We start from the raw sequence: 20,890 nt of genomic DNA, 5'->3' as shown, positions 1-20,890 counted from the left end.
CTGCTTGCTCAGTCTATTTCTGACTTTGATCTTGCATTTTTTGCAGTTAAATAGATCTTCAGCATGCTCCTTGGATATCAAGATATTACAAAAATAAATTTTAAGTACGGTGCAAATGATACAAGTTGGTCTGTCAACATGCGTCCGTGAAGGGATGGCCTGTCATATTTGTCGAGCTGTTGATTAAAATAACCAGTGGTTTGACATAGAGCTCTTTACCAAACATGCAAGGCCACAACTGATGAGTTACATGTATGTCAAATGTTCATGTACAAACAGAGTTGAAGTATGTTTTCAAGACCAAAGAAAAAGGTTCAAGGAAATATTTAATGATTAAATGTCTCTTGGAGATTTCACTCGTGATATCTATGTTTTTCATTCCGTTGAATTACTGCTGGGCAGCCAAATTAGCAAGGCTAATAAATTGCCAGTCCAGACGATTGGTCAATATCGAAATGCCACTCGGGATATAAATTCATATCCGTTATCATATTAACTAGATATACATAAAAACAAATTCACATAGCCTTAGATGTGCACAATTTCAAAGTGGACCCTCCAAGACAAACTTGGTCGAAACTGGCCATATACATTTATTGATCTGAGGTACAATAAATTATGATTTTAAAAAATCAGCACACTTTATCATCAAATTTCTTATACAGGACATTAGAAGAAATATATTGTGCAAATTGTATACAGTGTTTTCATGCACTATGTAAAGAGAAAAAGAATAGAAAACATCTTTAGCAGAAAGTTTACTGACTGAGCAAATTGGCAGTGCCTGCATTTGGAGATAAACATTATGTGTTTTCAAATATTATTTTTATTGAATTCTGGATACCCAGAATAAGTCTGAGGTGTCAAGTGTCAAAATCTCTGGGCATTGATTGCTCATTAACAGCTTCAAATCTGAGTGCATATTATTTATTGATGGAGTGAGAGTGAGTTTAGCTTTATGCCGCACTTAGCAATATTCCATCTATATGGCGGCAGTCTGTAATAATCGAGTCTGGATCAGACAATCCAGTGATCAACAGCATGGGCATCGATCTGTGCAATTGGGAACCAATGACATGTGTCAACCAAGTCAGCGAGTCTGACCACCCAATCCTGTTAGTCGCCTCTTACAACAAGCATGTGTTACTGAAGGTACCGGTACATTCTAACCCGGACCTTCACGGGTTATTTATTGATGGTGTAGACCATTTAAGTTAGTAATATTCTGCAGCAGCCTGTCTCCATTCCTTTATGTGAAGACCCTGAGTTGTGAGACAGACAAGATTAGTTGAGGACATGCAATGTGGTGATAATGAACAGATAACATCTCATGCTTGCTGATACATACTTGTGATAAGTATTAGTCAAATACAATATATTATGTGTGCGGTATTCCAAATGCTGCATTTTGCAGACTTGGGATACAAAACTTTCCAGGAAAAGGAATCATGCTCTGTACAAAACACCGGGGATTTTCAGGATGTGTATCACATGTAACAACATTTTTAAACCTGTTGTAGAAAAATATGGGAGATGAAGTGAGATTAGATCACCTCAAATCATTATAGGTCTTACAGTCACTGATACCTGCAGAGATTTTATACCCATTTGAAAATTCTCAAACACAACATGATGTGTAAAATGCATGCTAGCAGTATTCTGTCACCCATACATTGTTGTATGAGGTAAGGGAATGATGGAATATTGCTTGGAAAAGTTGCGAAACAATACTGTGGCACACAAAACCCGACAGACTGCAAAGACCATCACTCAAAACTCACAGCATGAATGGAATAAGTTGAGTCAGATGATCATCAAACAGAATCATGTTGAAGGCGATCCAGTAGATGTGTGTATTGACAGGGTCATAGTCCAATAAATAATTAGTCAAAAATTTCAGCTGTGATGTAACACAGATATGGAACAAACATACAATGACATTTAGTTCTCATTCAATTTGTGCAATCCAATATTTTTGTTCCTAGGTGTAGTTATCTGTCAAATCTGACTCAAGTTTAAACATATTTAATTGAAAACTCCTCGCAAATTCAGATTCTGAAGCAGTTTCCCTTTCAAGATTCATCATGAAAACAAATGGTGGACCCACAGACCTTTTCTCCATCCTCTCTTTCAAAGAAAAGAGACCCACTCTGCCCATTATGTGTGGATGAGATGCATATGGATCCCACATCACACAAATCCTGACAGGTATATGTCAAAAATAAATGGAGAAAAAACACACAGCAAGTTAGACAAATAATCCTTCAGTTGTAGTGACCTTGGCTGTTATGTAAGACAAACAAAAGGGGACATGCACTTGTTGGAATGAAGGAAACAGCATCTGCTTGTCAATGTAGCCGTGAGCAGGATCTGTGTTGTGGGTTAGACATGAAGGCATTCAGCTTCATCACCTGCAGTCATTAGTGGATGCTTGTGAAACTCAGGTCATAGAGGATCATATCAGTGATAAAACATGGCTGGCAGACTGGACCAGACCCAAGCCTGCAGTCATGAGCTGAGCTATGTCGCTGTAGCTGGGGAATAATTAGACTTGCACAAGTCTATAAGATAATAATTTATACTTTAAATGATAATTTCTGAAAAATGTAAATATCTCTCTGACAGACTGTCTGCTTATCTGGACGTGCCTCTTTAAAGGATATATAGAATTACTATACATCTATGGGTGCAACAATCAGTACAGCCTTTGAGCAAGCCTTGGCTGTGGGGTAGCCTAGTGGTTAAAGCGTTGGCTCGTCACGCCGAAGACCCGGGTTCGAATCCTCACATGGGTACAATGTGTGAAGCCCATTTCTGGTGTCCCCCGCCGTGATGTAGCTGGAATATTGCTAAAAGTGGCGTAAAACCAAACTCAGTCAGTTGAGCAAGGCTTGGGAATAATCTAAAGCTTGGGTTCGTTGGTTGTTTAATGCCGCACTCAGCAATATTCCAACTATATGGTGGCGGTCTGTTAATAATCGAGTTTGGATCAGACAATCATGTGTCAACCAAGCCAGCGAGCCTCACCACCCGATCCCATTAGTCGCCTTTTACGACAAGCAAGGTTGTGCTTAGTCTCTGAATTATATATTTTTGATTGTAACAAACCCGTTTAAATTGAAAAGGATCCCCAGGGAGACCAGAGATTCATAACATGAGGAAATCTACACTTGTTTCCTTTAGGGCTTTAGCATTGCAAGAAGGTCTAGGCTCTAGTGAAAATAATATGGTTGAGGGACTGTGAGACAGACCAGGGCTGCTGTAGACCAATTCTAGCAAGGATCTTCATGTGTCTTGGCCTTGGGTAGTGGGTAGCGGGTAGCAAAGTGGTTATAGTGTTCACTCGTGGTGCTGGTGGCATGGGTTTGATTCCATACCAATTTCCCGTGTCCCTGGTGATAGTGTTAGAATATTACTGAAATAATAATCCTTAATCAATTAACCAACATTTAATGAATATTTACTGAGATTACAATTTGTGAATCATGGAACAAAGTGCACTAACAGCATGAAAGAATCAGATGCAGTACACAGTTTGTGGTGTATAAACATTGTGATGTATAATTATGAAAAGGACCTTCTGTCAAGTGCCCATCAGGGACGATGGGGTAGCCCAGTGGTTAAAGCAATCACTTGTCACGCCGAGGCCCGGGTTCGACTCCCCATCTGGGTACAATGTGTGCAGCCCATTTCTGGTGTCCCCGCGTGATATTGCTGGAATATTGCTAAAAGCAGTGTAAAACTATACTCACTCACTCACTCACTCACTAATTTGGTAGATCTAGCTGTTGATATGGATAATAGAGAGTGATGGTTGTTGAAAGAATATTGATTGATTATCAATACATACTGGAGAAGAAATTTTCAGGAAAATTGTAGAATAAGTCATGAAGAAATCATCATAGTTCATATCACTGATGTGTGGTGACATATTTATGTTGTATATGCTCAGTAACAAAAATAATGTCACCATGAATAAAGACCTTGTTTATTGTGTGTGTAAATCAAAGTAATACAAGAGTTTAAGTAAGATGTTACTGATGACAATTTTCATTTCTATAATTGTTAATAATTCTTCCAATCAACAATATTTCCGATGAAGCATTCTCTCTGAGTATACCTACGTACAAGTAACACCTACGTACAAGTAACACCTACGTACAAGTAACTCCTACGCCCAAGTAACACCTACGTATAAGTAACACCAACGTACGAGTAACACCTACGTACAAGTAACACCTACGTACAAGTAACACCTACGTACGAGTAACACCTACGTACGAGTAACACCTACGACAAGTTACAAGTACATACAACCTATGGACAAGTAACACCTACATACAAGTAACACCTACGTACAAGTAACACCTACATACAAGTAACACCTATGTACAAGTAACACCTACGTACAAGTTACGAACAAGTAACACCTACATACAAGTAACACCTACGTACAAGTTACACCTACATACAAGTTACATACAAGTCACACCTACATACAAGTAACACCTACGTGCAAGTAACACCTACATACAAGTAACACCTATATACAAGTAACACCTACATACAGGTTACGTACAAGTAACACCTACGTACAAGTAACACCTACGTACAAGTAATACCTAGGGACAAGTAACATCTACGTGCAAGTAACACCTTCGTACAAGTAACACCTACGTGGTAAACGTCTGAAACCTGTATCACACTGGACTTTCCCCCAACATCAAACTGTCACGCCTTGTTGTACATGACATACTGATCAAAGCAATGTTTAACCTCACTCACTCACTCACTCAGACACCCACCCACCCGCCCACTCACTCACTCAGACACCCACCCACTCACTCACTCACTCAGACAGACACCCAGCCACCCACTCACTCAATCAGACATCAACCCAGCCACTCACTCACTCACTCACTCACTCAGACACCCACCCACCCACCACTCACTCCTCACTCACTCACTTAGACACCCACCACTCACTCACTCAGACACCCATCCACCCACCCACTCACTCACTCACTCACTCAGACACCCACCCGCCCACCCACTCACTCACTCAGACACCCACCCACTCACTCACTCTCCTCCACACACCCGTCCACCCACTCACTCAATCACTCACTCACTCACTCACACACCCACCCACCCACCCACCCACCCACCCACCCACCCACTCACTCACTCACTCAGACAACCACCCACCCACCCACTCACTCACTCACTCAGACACCCACCCACCCACTCACCACTCACTCACTCACCAGACACCCACCCACCCACCCACCCACTCACTCACTCACTCTCAGACACCCACTCACTCACTCACTCACTCCTCAGAGCGTTCCATCATGTCATTGCAGACACCAGAACTGTGTTGTTCAGCATAATGCTGTGTGGTTAGGTTTAGAATTGGAATAAAACTCTCTTACGAAAACAAAATTTAGAACTTTAGAGAAATATGAGAAAAAAATCCTTGACCTGTGTTAAGATGTTCTTCCCAACCTTCGCAACCATACTATTACAGTTGTAGAATGAGTAAATATTACTTTAAATATAGCAGTTTAATTTGGTCAAATCATTTGATTTTGATACAAGAATTGAAATATGACATAGGGCCAGAAGCAAGTGTTTATCTGAAGAACATTAAATGAAATCCAAGTCTGACTAAGTTACCTGACTTTTGTAAGGCAGAGGCAGGAAAAACATGCCACTATCAAAATGTTAGATTTGAAAAAAAGTTGAAAGTGGAGAGATATAAGTGAAACTGCTGTCATGCTTTTCGTTTCAGGTAGCAAGTACTAAATGTGAAGTAATGAATTTGCTCATGGTATATACAGAGCAGGAGTCATCATAAAGATGGTAGCTTTAGGACATACAAGGATTCTTCTCAAATCCAATAAACATATGATCACCCCCCACATGCTGGAGAACCTGACGTGCCTAACCAGGGCTGTTGTATTGGAATAGCTGGCCCCAAACCTGCGTTCTGATATTCAACTATGCTACAGACCCATCTCTGTAACTGAGTCTCTGTATAAGGCACAATATTACCTGACTGATTCACTAGCAGGTGCTTGGAGGAAACCATTTACAGGTGGAGCTGGTGCCGTCAGAAGGGGCAGTAGTAGGCGTGACTTGTCGTGAGAGGAATGGGCAGACAGGATCCATTATGTGGGAATATCATCAAGTGATAACAAAGTTGTCATACCAGTAATACATGCATAAAGTCAGACACAAAAGTTATATAACAGATACATTGCCATGCAGTAAACATACATAGTACAAGATATGTCATGCAGTAAACACACACTGTACATGATATATCATGCAGTAAACACACACTGTACATGATATATCATGCAGTAAACACACACTGTACATGATCTATCATGCAGTAAACACACACTACATGATATATCATGCAATAAACACACTGTACAATATAAGTCAAACAGACACTGTACAAGATATGTCATGCAGTAAACACTGTACAAGATATGTCATGCAGTAAACACACTGTACATGATATATCATGCAGTAAACACACACTGTACATGATATATCATGCAGTAAACACTGTACATGATATATCATGCAGTAAACACACACTGTACATGATATATCATGCAGTAAACACACACTGTACATGATATATCATGCAATAAACACATTGTACAACATAAGTCAATCAGACACTGTACAAGATATGTCATGCAGTAAACACACTGTACAAGACATGCCATACAGTAAACAGACATTGTACAAGATATATCATGCAATAAACAGACACTGTACAAAGATAAGTCAAACAGTAAACAGACTGTACAAAATAGGTCAAACAGTAAACAGACACTGTACAAGATAAGTCATTGAGTAAACAGAAATGTACAAGATAAGTCATGCAGTAAACAGACACTGTACAAGATAAGTCATGCAGTAAACAGACACTGTACAAGATAAGTCAAATGGTAAACTCACACTGTACAAGATAAGTCAAATTGTAAACTCACACTGTACAAGATATGTCATCGAGTAAACAGACAGTGTACAAGATCAGTCATGCAGTAAACTCACACTGTACAAGATATGTCATCGAGTAAACAGACACTACAACATAAGTCAAACAGTAAAAAGACACTGTACAATATATATGAAACAGTAAACAGACACTGTACAAGATATATGAAACAGATAACAGACACTGTACAATATATAGGAAACAGTAAACAGACACTGTACAATATATAGGAAACAGTAAACAGACACTGTACAAGATTTGTCATCGAGTAAACAGACACTACAAGATAAGTCAAACAGTAAACAGACACTACAAGATAAGTCAAACAGTAAACAGACACTGTACAAGATATATGCAAACAGTAAACAGACACTGTACAAGATATATCAAACAGTAAACAAACACTGTACAAGATATATCAAACAGTAAACAGACACTACAAGATATATCAAACAGTAAACAGACACTGTACAATATATATGAAACAGTAAACAGACACTGTACAAGATATATGAAACAGTACACAGACACTGTACAAGATCTATGAAACAGTAAAGAGACACTGTACAAGATATATCAAACAGTAAACAGACACTGTACAAGATATATGAAACAGTAAACAGACACTGTACAAGATATATGAAACAGTAAACAGACACTGTACAATATATATGAAACAGTAAACAGACACTGTACAAGATATATCAAACAGTAAACAGACACTGTACAAGATATATCAAACAGTAAACAGACACTGTACAAGATATATGAAACAGTAAACAGACACTGTACAAGATATATGAAACAGTAAACAGACACTGTACAAGATAAGTCATAGAGGAAACAGACACTGAGCGAGATAAGTCATGCAGTAAAGAGACACTGTAGGAGATAAGTCAAACAGTAAACAGACACTGTATAAGATAAGTCAAACAGTAAACAGACACTGTACAAGATATATCAAACAGTAAACAGACAGACAAGATATATGTAACAGATATATATCAAACAGTAAACAGACACTGTACAAGATATATCAAACAGTAAACAGACACTGTACAAGAGACAGTAAACAGACACTGTACAAGATATATCAAACAGACACTGTACAAGATAAGTCATTGAGTAAACAGACACTGTACAAGATAAGTCATGCAGTAAACAGACACTGTACAAGATATATGAAACAGTAAACAGACACTGTACAAGATATGTCAAACAGTAAACAGACACTGTACAAGATATATCAAACAGTAAACAGACACTGTACAAGATATATCAAACAGTAAACAGACACTGTACAGACACTGTACACACTGATATATCAAACAGTAATATATCAAACAGTAAACAGACACTGTACAAGATATGTACAAGATATATGAAACAGTAAACAGACACTGTACAAGATAAGTCAAACAGTAAACAGACACTGTACAAGATATATCAAGACAGTAATCAAACAGTAAACAGACACTGTACAAGATATATCAAACAGTAAACAGACACTGTACAAGATATATCAAACAGTAAACAGACACTGTACAAGATATATCAAACAGTAAACAGACACTGTACAAGATATATCAAACAGTAAACAGACACTGTACAAGATATATCAAACAGTAAACAGACACTGTACAAGATAAGTCATTGAGTAAACAGACACTGTACAAGATAAGTCATTGAGTAAACAGACACTGTACAAGATATATGAAACAGTAAACAGACACTGTACAAGATATATCAAACAGTAAACAGACACTGTACAAGATATATCAAACAGTAAACAGACACTGTACAAGATATATGAAACAGTAAACAGACACTGTACAAGATATATCAAACAGTAAACAGACACTGTACAAGATATATCAAACAGTAAACAGACACTGTACAAGATATGTCATGCAGTAAACAGACACTGTACAAGATATATCAAACAGTAAACAGACACTGTACAAGATATATCAAACAGTAAACAGACACTGTACAAGATATATCAAACAGTAAACAGACACTGTACAAGATATATCAAACAGTAAACAGACACTGTACAAGATATATCAAACAGTAAACAGACACTGTACAAGATATATCAAACAGTAAACAGACACTGTACAAGATATATCAAACAGTAAACAGACACTGTACAAGATATATGAAACAGTAAACAGACACTGTACAAGATAAGTCATTGAGTAAACAGACACTGTACAATATATATCAAACAGTAAACAGACACTGTACAATATATATGAAACAGTAAACAGACACTGTACAAGATATATCAAACAGTAAACAGACACTGTACAAGATATATGAAACAGTAAACAGTAAACAGACACTGTACAAGATATATGAAACAGTAAACAGACACTGTACAAGATATATAAATCAAACAGTAAACAGACACTGTACAAGATATATCAAACAGTAAACAGACACTGTACAAGATATATCAAACAGTAAACAGACACTGTACAAGATATATCAAACAGTAAACAGACACTGTACAAGATATATCAAACAGTAAACAGACACTGTACAAGATATAGTCAAACAGTAAACAGACACTGTACAAGATATATCAAACAGTAAACAGACACTGTACAAGATATATCAAACAGTAAACAGACACTGTACAAGATATGTCATCGAGTAAACAGACACTGTACAAGATATATCAAACAGTAAACAGACACTGTACAAGATATGTCAAACAGTAAACAGACACTGTACAAGATATATCAAACAGTAAACAGACACTGTACAAGATATATCAAACAGTAAACAGACACTGTACAAGATATACAAGCAGAACTGTACAAGATATATCAAACAGTAAACAGACACTGTACAAGATAAGTCAAACAGTAAACAGACACTGTACAAGATATATGAAACAGTAAACAGACACTGTACAAGATATATCAAACAGTAAACAGACACTGTACAAGATATATCAAACAGTAAACAGACACTGTACAAGATATATATCAAACAGTAAACAGACACTGTACAAGATATATCAAACAGTAAACAGACACTGTACAAGATATATCAAACAGTAAACAGACACTGTACAAGATATAGTCAAACAAGTAAAACAGACACTGTACAAGATATGTCAAACAGTAAACAGACACTGTACAAGATATATCAAACAGTAAACAGACACTGTACAAGATATCAAACGAGTAAACAGACACTGTACAAGATAAGTCAAACAGTAAACAGACACTGTACAAGATAAGTCAAACAGTAAACAGACACTGTACAAGATATATCAAACAGTAAACAGACACTGTACAAGATATATCAAACAGTAAACAGACACTGTACAAGATATATCAAACAGTAAACAGACACTGTACAAGATATATCAAACAGTAAACAGACACTGTACAAGATATATCAAACAGTAAACAGACACTGTACAAGATATATCAAACAGTAAACAGACACTGTACAAGATATGTCATCGAGTAAACAGACACTGTACAAGATATATCAAACAGTAAACAGACACTGTACAAGATATGTCAATCAGTAAACAGACACTGTACAAGATATATCAAACAGTAAACAGACACTGTACAAGATATATCAAACAGTAAACAGACACTGTACAAGATAAGTCAAACAGTAAACAGACACTGTACAAGATAAGTCATTGAGTAAACAGACACTGTACAAGATATAGTCAAACAGTAAACAGACACTGTACAAGATAAGTCATTGAGTAAACAGACACTGTACAAGATAAGTCAACAGTAAAAGACAGACAACTGTACAAGACAGACACTGTACAAGATAAGTCAAACAGTAAACAGACACTGTACAAGATATATCAAACAGTAAACAGACACTGTACAAGATATATCAAACAGTAAACAGACACTGTACAAGATATATGAAACAGTAAACAGACACTGTACAAGATATATCAAACAGTAAACAGACACTGTACAAGATATATCAAACAGTAAACAGACACTGTACACAGACACTGTACAATATATGAAACAGTAAACAGACACTGTACAAGATATATGAAACAGTAAACAGACACTGTACAAGATATATCAAACAGTAAACAGACACTGTACAAGATATGTCAAACAGTAAACAGACACTGTACAAGATATATCAAACAGTAAACAGACACTGTACAAGATATATCAAACAGTAAACAGACACTGTACAAGATATATCAAACAGTAAACAGACACTGTACAAGATAAGTTATGCTGTAAACAGACACTGTACAAGATAAGTCAAACAGTAAACAGACACTATACAAGATAAGTCAAACAGTAAACAGACACTGTATAAGATAAATCAAACAGTAAACAGACACTGTACAAGATATATGAAACAGTAAACAGACACTACAAAATATATCATGCAGTAAACATATACTGTACAAAATATGTCACACAGTAAACACACTGTATAAGATTAGTCAGACAGTAAACACACTGTACAAGATCAGTCATGCAGTAAACAGACACAGTGTAAAATATGGCACACAGTTAACAGACAATGCAAGATGGATAAAAAAGGACTGGTTGCCATGGAATCTAAGTATAATGAGTTGGAAAGATGCTGTGTGTGAAGATGTATTCATGTTGTACAGATTCAGCCAAACAGACCCACACCTCCAACACAGATACGTACCGTCCTTATTTTCTCTTAATTATCCCAACTCCCACGTTTCTTTCTTAATGTTTACGTGTGTCATTTTGATAATGTCTGCGATACTACCGATGGCACCTCCTGCTGTTGGTACCAGATAGTCCGAGATGTTCCTGCAGATGATCCTAGGTACAGAGTCATGTCACGGGATCCAGAGAAACACAGGCAGCAAATAGGAGGGTTGTCAAACCATTGCCATGGAAACTTACACATCATGTTTCAGATAATAATGTTGTTATTGTGTACTTCAATATGAATCTGCCATTTTGTAAACAAAAACAAAAAAATTGTTGGAAAAATAGTTCCAGATCTGATTTTATTTAAAATGGCTATCTCATGTGGAAATATTTTGTGCACTTTCAACAGACCTCATTCAAATTAACAGCCTAAGTGCTCCACAGAATTAATTCCGGGCTAGTCTGGGAGACATTTGGATTCTTTGTCTTGGATCCATGGCAGCAGTTCCCAGGAACCAGTAAACAAGAACGTCCAATAACTTTTTCAAAAGTTTTAGATAATCCTGAACTCGTTGCAGGCACATACGTTCAAGGAAAGTATTTCCTTTGAAACCAGGGCAAGTTTCTTCATGATTTGATTGAGTTTTTACTAGTTATCAATAAGCCCTGGTTAATGGTAGGTAGTTTACATATTTACATAACGAGAGTGCCCCACGCTGCTCTTCCTTTCAGAGTCTGAGTGAGCAACTACTCACTGACTGATGGAAAAAAGTGAAAAACAGTTGTACGATGCATTGCATTTTCCATTTGTGTCGACTGATTGGCTCTGAACACATCACCTGAGCACTCTGCACATATCGACTGTATGCCACAGAAACCCACATGCTGTTTCAAAACACCAGATGGTATTATTTCTTAACTAATTTTATGTATGAATACTTGATGTGTACTTAAGCACTGGGCAAATGGTCAAAGAGGCGAAACTTGTTTAGTTGCCTTTTTTCAGATTTTTTTTAAAAAATGGTACAGGTATGTCAAATTTCATTTTATATTTTAAAGGACTTTAAGAATTTGTTGTCAAAGGCGATGTTGTTTTACTTTTTTTATTTTTGGCAATTCTAGAAACCTATTTCTTTTTATTGTATCACCTCAATACTGGTTATTCAGGGTGTCATATACATGTATATTGTAACTATTGAGATGAGAATCTGAAGAACGTGAAACTACTGCCATCAAAATACAACCTCAGGAAACATACAAATAAACTTTGTGTGTTAATAGGAAAATATTCATACACCCTTGACAAGCTTGATCAACACTGATTATTGTTTACAAAGATGTAAAGTAACCTTTCAAAAGGTTTATGGTAGACATGTGATGGACATTTCGAAATTTGATGCATCAGTGACAAAAATAATGTTCGATGCAATTCCATATTTTTGACTTTTACTATACATTCCTAAATTATTTCAGGTAAACAATTGACAAGACTTTGCATATGGGTACCACTGGTGGGGCAGGTTACAGTCACCTTTTCGCGAACACCTGGTATCATTACTTTTTCATAGAGAATCATAAACACATGCTCTGTCATCATATATCATGGTGATAATCACTGGATTGTCTGGTTCAGACCCGATTTGTTTACAAACAACATCATACAGCTGTAGTACTGCTGAAACAAATATCTACTGATGATATAGTCACAATTGTACAATCGACTGTGCTTTGGAAAGGGTTTTGTCTCTTCTATTTGATCATTGAGACAATTTATATATTTGTATTTCAAATCATTTTTTAATTTTAGGATGTTACTCTTCACAATCAGTGGTATTACAATCTCAGTACTTCTCAAGTATTTGTTGCCATTATTAATGTATTTAGGGTCAGCAGTTCTAGAACCAAGCTGGAAGAAACTCCGGTTTAATCAGCCCTTCTGTCTGGCAGGTTCACAATCTGCATGTGATTAAATACTGTGCATACATGGAGACCAATCTCATTAAAATCAGATATTTTACCCTGATGCAATACCTCCCTGCAACAAGATCTAAGTTCCTGCAAGGTCATGCCACATGAACTTTCCAATAAACCAATCACCATCAAGGCTTCTAAATTCTCCTTAACAACGAGCCAGTCATGTAGATCTACATATCTGATTTCAGTATCACAGATACAAAGTCTGATGAAGGCAAGCCACTGTTCCAATGATCCGCCATGGCGCTGAGATTGTCCTGTTGATCCCCATTTAGTTGATTCACGAAGTACACGTGACCTAATCTGACCTCAGTCCCATAGGTCATGTCTTACATGAATATATGCAAGACTTCACACACGAGACATGTTTTTTTAAAAGTTGTTTTCTCCAGTATTAATAAGACCAGACCAATTATATTTCTCGTTTTACGGATTTTTGTCATCAGAAAACCTTAAGGCAAGAGGGAAAAAAAAAAATTAGTCAAATTATTATTCCTTTTAAATAATAAACATATTTTACTTTTGGCAATTTAATAAGTGTATATGGGGCCAAAAACAATCCAAAAAACATTTCTTGTAAGTTTACATTTTTGGCCAATATTATTTATTTTCTGAGCACGGAAAATTAATTTTTATTATTTTTATTATTCTTGAAAAAATACGACCGGCGGAGCCGTAAAACAAGAAATAAAATTGGTCTGTCCTAAACGTGTTATTTCCACACCATGAAAGTTCCCCTTCAAACACACGAGTGACCTTGAGATTTGCCTCTTCATGTCATACCTACACTGAGGTAAACGTTTGGAGCATCTCAATTGTCCTGTACTGTTAAGTTAGTCGTTATACTTAAAGCGACAAACACTTCGATGGAATTATATGCAAATGTAGCATTCCCACACAACAGGCCAGACATTTCATAACAATTACTTTGCATCTAAAATGATTTTACCTTCACCACGGTTCTCAACTTTTCTCATTTTGCCCGAGCAGCACAAGTTGTGGCCAGAGGCTTGTGGCATTTTGGTGGATGAAAGTCTGACATTTAGGTTGGTCAGAGCCACATGTTCTAACACTGAGAGTAGGCTTACGAAATGAATTGCACATGCACAAGGGGACTGGAACCAGTTTCAAGACATAGACAAGTATATGTCATGTTATTTACATGCTATGTACGCCATCATGAAATGTCAGGTTAAGTGTGTATTTCAACACCTACTGCACGGCCTCGGGTTACTACAAACACATTCACTCTCACTTGTACATATATTCATGGACATTCACAATGTGTTGCGTCTTAGAGAGGAAGAGAAGGATTTAACATGATACCTGCCTGTATATTCTGCAGCTACTAGCGATATTTGAAGCAAAAAGTTTTAAGAAAACTGATTCTACCTACAAAGAAACTTTACCCAAGTCAACTTATCGTTAAAGGTCCCAGTCCTCAAAACCATCTTTGTGAGTGAGTGAGTGAATGAGTGTCTAATACAATTTGGTAGATCTAGCTGTTGATATGGATAATAGAGAGTGATTATTGTTGAAAGAATATTGATTGATTATCAATACATACTGGAGAAGACATTTTCAGGAAAATTGTAGAATAAGTCATGAAGAAATCATCATAGTTCATATCACTGCTGAGTGGTGACATATTTATGTTGTATATGCTCAGTAACAAAAATAATGTCACTATGAATAAAGACCTTCTTTATTGTGTGTGTAAATCAAAGTAATACAAGAGTTTAAGTAAGATGTTACTGATGACAATTTTCATTTCTATAATTGTTAATAATTCTTCCAATCAACAATATTTCAGATTAAGGATACACACTGAGTATGTTTCTGATCTTGTTAGAAATATACCTATGTAGGAGTAACACCTATGTGGTAAACATCTGATTAAGGATACTCACTGAGTATGTTTCTGATGTTGTTAGATATATACCTATGTAGGTGTAACGCCTACGTGGTAAACATCTGATTAAGGATACTCACTGAGTATGTTTCTGATCTTGTTAGAAATATACCTATGTAGGAGTAACACCTACGTGGTAAACATCTGATTAAGGATACTCACTGAGTATGTTTCTGATGTTGTTAGATATATACCTATGTAGGAGTAACACCTATGTGGTAAACATCTGATTAAGGATACTCACTGAGTATGTTTCTGATCTTGTTAGATATATACCTATGTAGGAGTAACACCTACGTGGTAAACATCTGATTAAGGATACTCACTGAGTATGTTTCTGATGTTGTTAGATATATACCTATGTAGGAGTAACACCTATGTGGTAAACATCTGATTAAGGATACTCACTGAGTATGTTTCTGATGTTGTTAGATATATACCTATGTAGGAGTAACACCTACGTGGTAAGCATCTGATTAAGGATACTCACTGAGTATGTTTCTGATGTTGTTAGATATATACCTATGTAGGAGTAACACCTACGTGGTAAGCATCTGATTAAGGATACTCACTGAGTATGTTTCTGATGTTGTTAGATATATACCTATGTAGGAGTAACACCTACGTGGTAAACATCTGATTAAGGATACTCACTGAGTATGTTTCTGATGTTGTTAGATATATACCTATGTAGGAGTAACACCTATGTGGTAAACATCTGATTAAGGATACTCACTGAGTATGTTTCTGATGTTGTTAGATATATACCTATGTAGGAGTAACACCTACGTGGGTAAGCATCTGATTAAGGATACTCACTGAGTATGTTTCTGATGTTGTTAGATATATACCTATGTAGGAGTAACACCTATGTGGTAAACATCTGATTAAGGATACTCACTGAGTATGTTTCTGATGTTGTTAGATATATACCCATGTAGGAGTAACACCTATGTGGTAAGCATCTGATTAAGGATACTCACTGAGTATGTTTCTGATGTTGTTAGATATATACCTATGTAGGAGTAACACCTACGTGGTAAACATCTGATTAAGGATACTCACTGAGTATGTTTCTGATGTTGTTAGATATATACCTATGTAGGAGTAACACCTACGTGGTAAACATCTGATTAAGGATACTCACTGAGTATGTTTCTGATGTTGTTAGATATATACCTATGTAGGAGTAACACCTACGTGGTAAACATCTGATTAAGGATACTCACTGAGTATGTTTCTGATGTTGTTAGATATATACCTATGTAGGAGTAACACCTATGTGGTAAACATCTGATTAAGGATACTCACTGAGTATGTTTCTGATGTTGTTAGATATATACCTATGTAGGAGTAACACCTATGTGGTAAACATCTGATTAAGGATACTCACTGAGTATGTTTCTGATGTTGTTAGATATATACCTATGTAGGAGTAACACCTACGTGGTAAACATCTGATTAAGGATACTCACTGAGTATGTTTCTGATGTTGTTAGATATATACCCATGTAGGAGTAACACCTATGTGGTAAACATCTGATTAAGGATACTCACTGAGTATGTTTCTGATGTTGTTAGATATATACCTATGTAGGAGTAACACCTACGTGGTAAACATCTGATTAAGGATACTCACTGAGTATGTTTCTGATGTTGTTATATACATACCCATGTAGGAGTAACACCTATGTGGTAAACATCTGATTAAGGATACTCACTGAGTATGTTTCTGATGTTGTTAGATATATACCCATGTAGGAGTAACACCTATGTGGTAAACATCTGATTAAGGATACTCACTGAGTATGTTTCTGATGTTGTTAGATATATACCTATGTAGGAGTAACACCTACGTGGTAAGCATCTGATTAAGGATACTCACTGAGTATGTTTCTGATGTTGTTAGAAATATACCCATGTGTCTGGGATTAAGGATACTCACTGAGTATGTTTCACCTATGAGTAAACATCTGATTAAGGATACTCACTGAGTATGTTTCTGATCTTGTTAGATATATACCCATGTAGGAGTAACACCTATGTGGTAAACATCTGATTAAGGATACTCACTGAGTATGTTTCTGATGTTGTTAGATATATACCTATGTAGGAGTAACACCTATGTGGTAAGCATATGATTAAGGATACTCACTGAGTATGTTTCTGATGTTGTTAGATATATACCTATGTAGGAGTAACACCTATGTGGTAAGCATCTGATTAAGGATACTCACTGAGTATGTTTCTGATGTTGTTAGATATATACCTATGTAGGAGTAACACCTATGTGGTAAGCATATGATTAAGGATACTCACTGAGTATGTTTCTGATGTTGTTAGATATATACCTATGTAGGAGTAACACCTATGTGGTAAGCATCTGATTAAGGATACTCACTGAGTATGTTTCTGATGTTGTTAGATATATACCTATGTAGGAGTAACACCTACGTGGTAACCACCTGAAACCAGTATCACATTGGACTTTACCCCAACATCAAACTGTCACGCCTTGATGTACCTGAAATACTGATCAAAACAAGGTGACCAGGGTCAACTCTGTGGGGACAAGGGCAGCCTAGTGGCCACACCGAAGACCTAGGTTAGATTCCCCACATGGGTACAATCTGTGAAGCCCATTTCTGGTGTCCTCTGCTGTGATGTTGCACTCACTCACTCACTCACTCGATACATAGCCCTAATGTGCAGAAATGTCAAATACAATATGACAGCACAATATTTTATTTCTCCTTATGCAAGTAATGTACAGAAATGTGCTCAGCAAAAGTAAAGCTACAAGAAAATACAATGGTTTAACTAACGCTGCACAAATGGCAAGATATCTTTTAAGACTTATTCTTGGGCCACTTACCCGTTACAATGTTTTCATGCACAAAACCATGAACAGAGAAAGTAGTGTGAAAATCTATTGGATGAACTTTAACACAGCTATTGCACATAAATTGTGAATGTTTGTTGCATGTGTAGACAGTAAGGCTTATCTGGAAGAAACCAAATATTCCCAAATCGTGAAAAGTCTGTAAAACAGTATCAAGTTTAACTGAAAATGTGTACATCATAAAAGTCTGTCATACTTCCTGAAGATTTAAAAAAATAGTTCCATATGTTTGCAACAAAACCCCTCTGTATTGTTCTTCTGGGTCCTGGACATGATGCAACATATTGCAGAACAAGCTCCTCCGCTGTCCCAGACCACGTGTGCCAATATCTCTGATAAAGGGTTGTTTACACCATGAGGATATCCGGCATGGGGATATTGAGATTCAGCAGTAATCTCTTGACACAAACAAGATTCAGGAGGAATTGCAATGGCTTTTTGATTAGTTATCCTTCATCCGGTGGAATTCTTGCTATGGCATCACAAGTGTGCTACAATATTGTCCTGGTTCCATCTGAAAAGTGCACTAGAGGGGATTCAACAAAGGCTGACATTTTCTTGTGTGTTGAGCTCATGTCTTGGAGCAATGTCTGTGTTTCTAAGTTTGTGAGTGAGTTATTTCAATGCCAATTTGAACACAAGTACATACAAAGTGTACTTGCCTTAAGTAGAAAATCCTTAGATGCTTGATTGGCATTTTAGAAAATGCTATTTGGTGAACATAAAGAATTTTCTGGATTTCATCTTCTTTTTTTTTTTGCTACAACGTTTCGGGGGCTGTTCCGGCCCCAGTATCACCTAAAAAACTAACGGTTACTGTTCATTAGTTTTTACCTGATGATGGGGCCGGAACAGGCCCGAAACATTGTATCGAAAGAATAAATAGAAGATTAAATCCAGAAAATTCTTTATGTTCATAGAAAATCCTTATTTTGAATAATATACATGTATTTATATCACCAATTTGCCTTCAATGAGTACACTGTTTGAAATGCTAGTGAAATCCCTAATGTCCTCTGTGTTCCTAAATGGTCATATGTTGAAAACATTATCCACAAAGTCTACAGTTCAGTTTCTTCATATCTAATACCAGTAATTCTGTTTTTCAGTTGATCAGGGAGCTGCAATGGTCTACATGTTTCGGCAAACACAAGGGGATTGGACAGTAAGGAAGGAAGGCATTGGAGGCAGAATGACCATGATCTTCCTAAGTCATTCAAGGCTTCTGGAAAGTGGAGTTCCGGTTTCTTGAGACATCAAAACCTAACAATGTAAGTGGAAGACCCATATTGTGCTTCCAGCAGCAGAAGAAACAAAGGTCAATTCTTTCATCAGTTTGTGCTGTGCAAAAGAAAGAAGGCAGAGACCTAAGGTGGATTTTTAAGCATGAAAACACCTCCATTTTGCACAAGCCTTGGACAGTCGACACACAGCAGATTTTCACTTTGACAATTTGCATGTGTGAGTGGGAAAAGAGCACTTCACTATGGTGTGGGATTGTGTGGCAGATGAAACTGAACTGTCACCATGTTTATCTTAAAATGAATGCCATTGTAGTTCCTCAGTGGAGGTCACAGTACAGGAGAAAGCATGGAAGGATGAATCCATTGTGCACAGAGTGACAATGTCTGGATGAAGAGACCAGGAGATTCAAGAGACTGTAAGTCCCTGCTTGTGTGGGACATGTTCTGGGATCATTGAGAAAAGAAGTTGACAAACAGCAAGACAACCAAGGCAATGATCACAGATGACTGCACACAACACCTGCAGCCATTAGACGTCAAGATCATGAGGATCAAATGGAACAAATGGATGGTGAACAGCACTTCCACACATAGACAAGGCAAGAACCAAGGAACGGTCACCTACTAGTTGTTGCCAACTGGATGAAGGCAGCATGAAAGGAACTACCTAAGAACATGGCACAGCATAGTCTATTTTCAACTGTGGCATTGTAAATGTGATGAAAAGGGTGCCAGATGATTGTGTGATCAAAGATTTGGTTAAGTCATCCCAAGGTGAGTGACCTGCGAATGTGTGCATAGTGGCTGACGTCCCTGATGGCTTCTAAGATGAACTCAACAGCTACTAAGATGAACTCAACAGCTACTAAGATGAACTCAACAGCTACTATAGTCTGTTTGCAGTGAAAACGTACCGATGAATTTCAATTTAAACAAAAAAGTAAATCGAATAAAGTGGAATTATGATTGCGAATCCCCATAATTTTACCTTGCCAAATGAACATTAAAATATCAGAATTTTATTCAACTTAGGATAAAAGTTGCTTAACAAACGATCATAGTTTCAAATCGCTATTATTGGTTTGTATTACAAGGGGTATGCACATTAAATGAAACACTGAGAACAAGTAGAGTTGGTCTAAGTTAACGCTCATCACGAACCGCACGTGCATTTGT

At 36.9% G+C, this 20,890-nt stretch overlaps 1 protein-coding gene across 1 annotated transcript in view; it reads left to right on the top strand.

The window, feature by feature from the left end:
• Window positions 1-20,689, top strand: part of LOC124260854 (zinc finger CCCH domain-containing protein 10-like) — a 292,806-nt gene extending 272,117 nt beyond the window's left edge. Inside the window, exon 4 of the transcript XR_006894195.1 lies at window positions 19,580-20,689. The gene's annotated coding sequence lies outside the window, so the exon portion shown is untranslated. The remainder of the gene's footprint in view (window positions 1-19,579) is intronic.
• The last annotated feature ends 201 nt before the right edge of the window (window positions 20,690-20,890 follow it).

This window comes from Haliotis rubra, unplaced genomic scaffold (genome assembly GCF_003918875.1).
Source record: "Haliotis rubra isolate DU_JTF1 unplaced genomic scaffold, ASM391887v1 Scf78, whole genome shotgun sequence".
NCBI lineage: Eukaryota > Metazoa > Mollusca > Gastropoda > Lepetellida > Haliotidae > Haliotis > Haliotis rubra.
The sequence above is the reverse complement of the archived record's forward strand: the minus strand, read 5'-3'. Positions and strand labels throughout refer to the sequence as shown.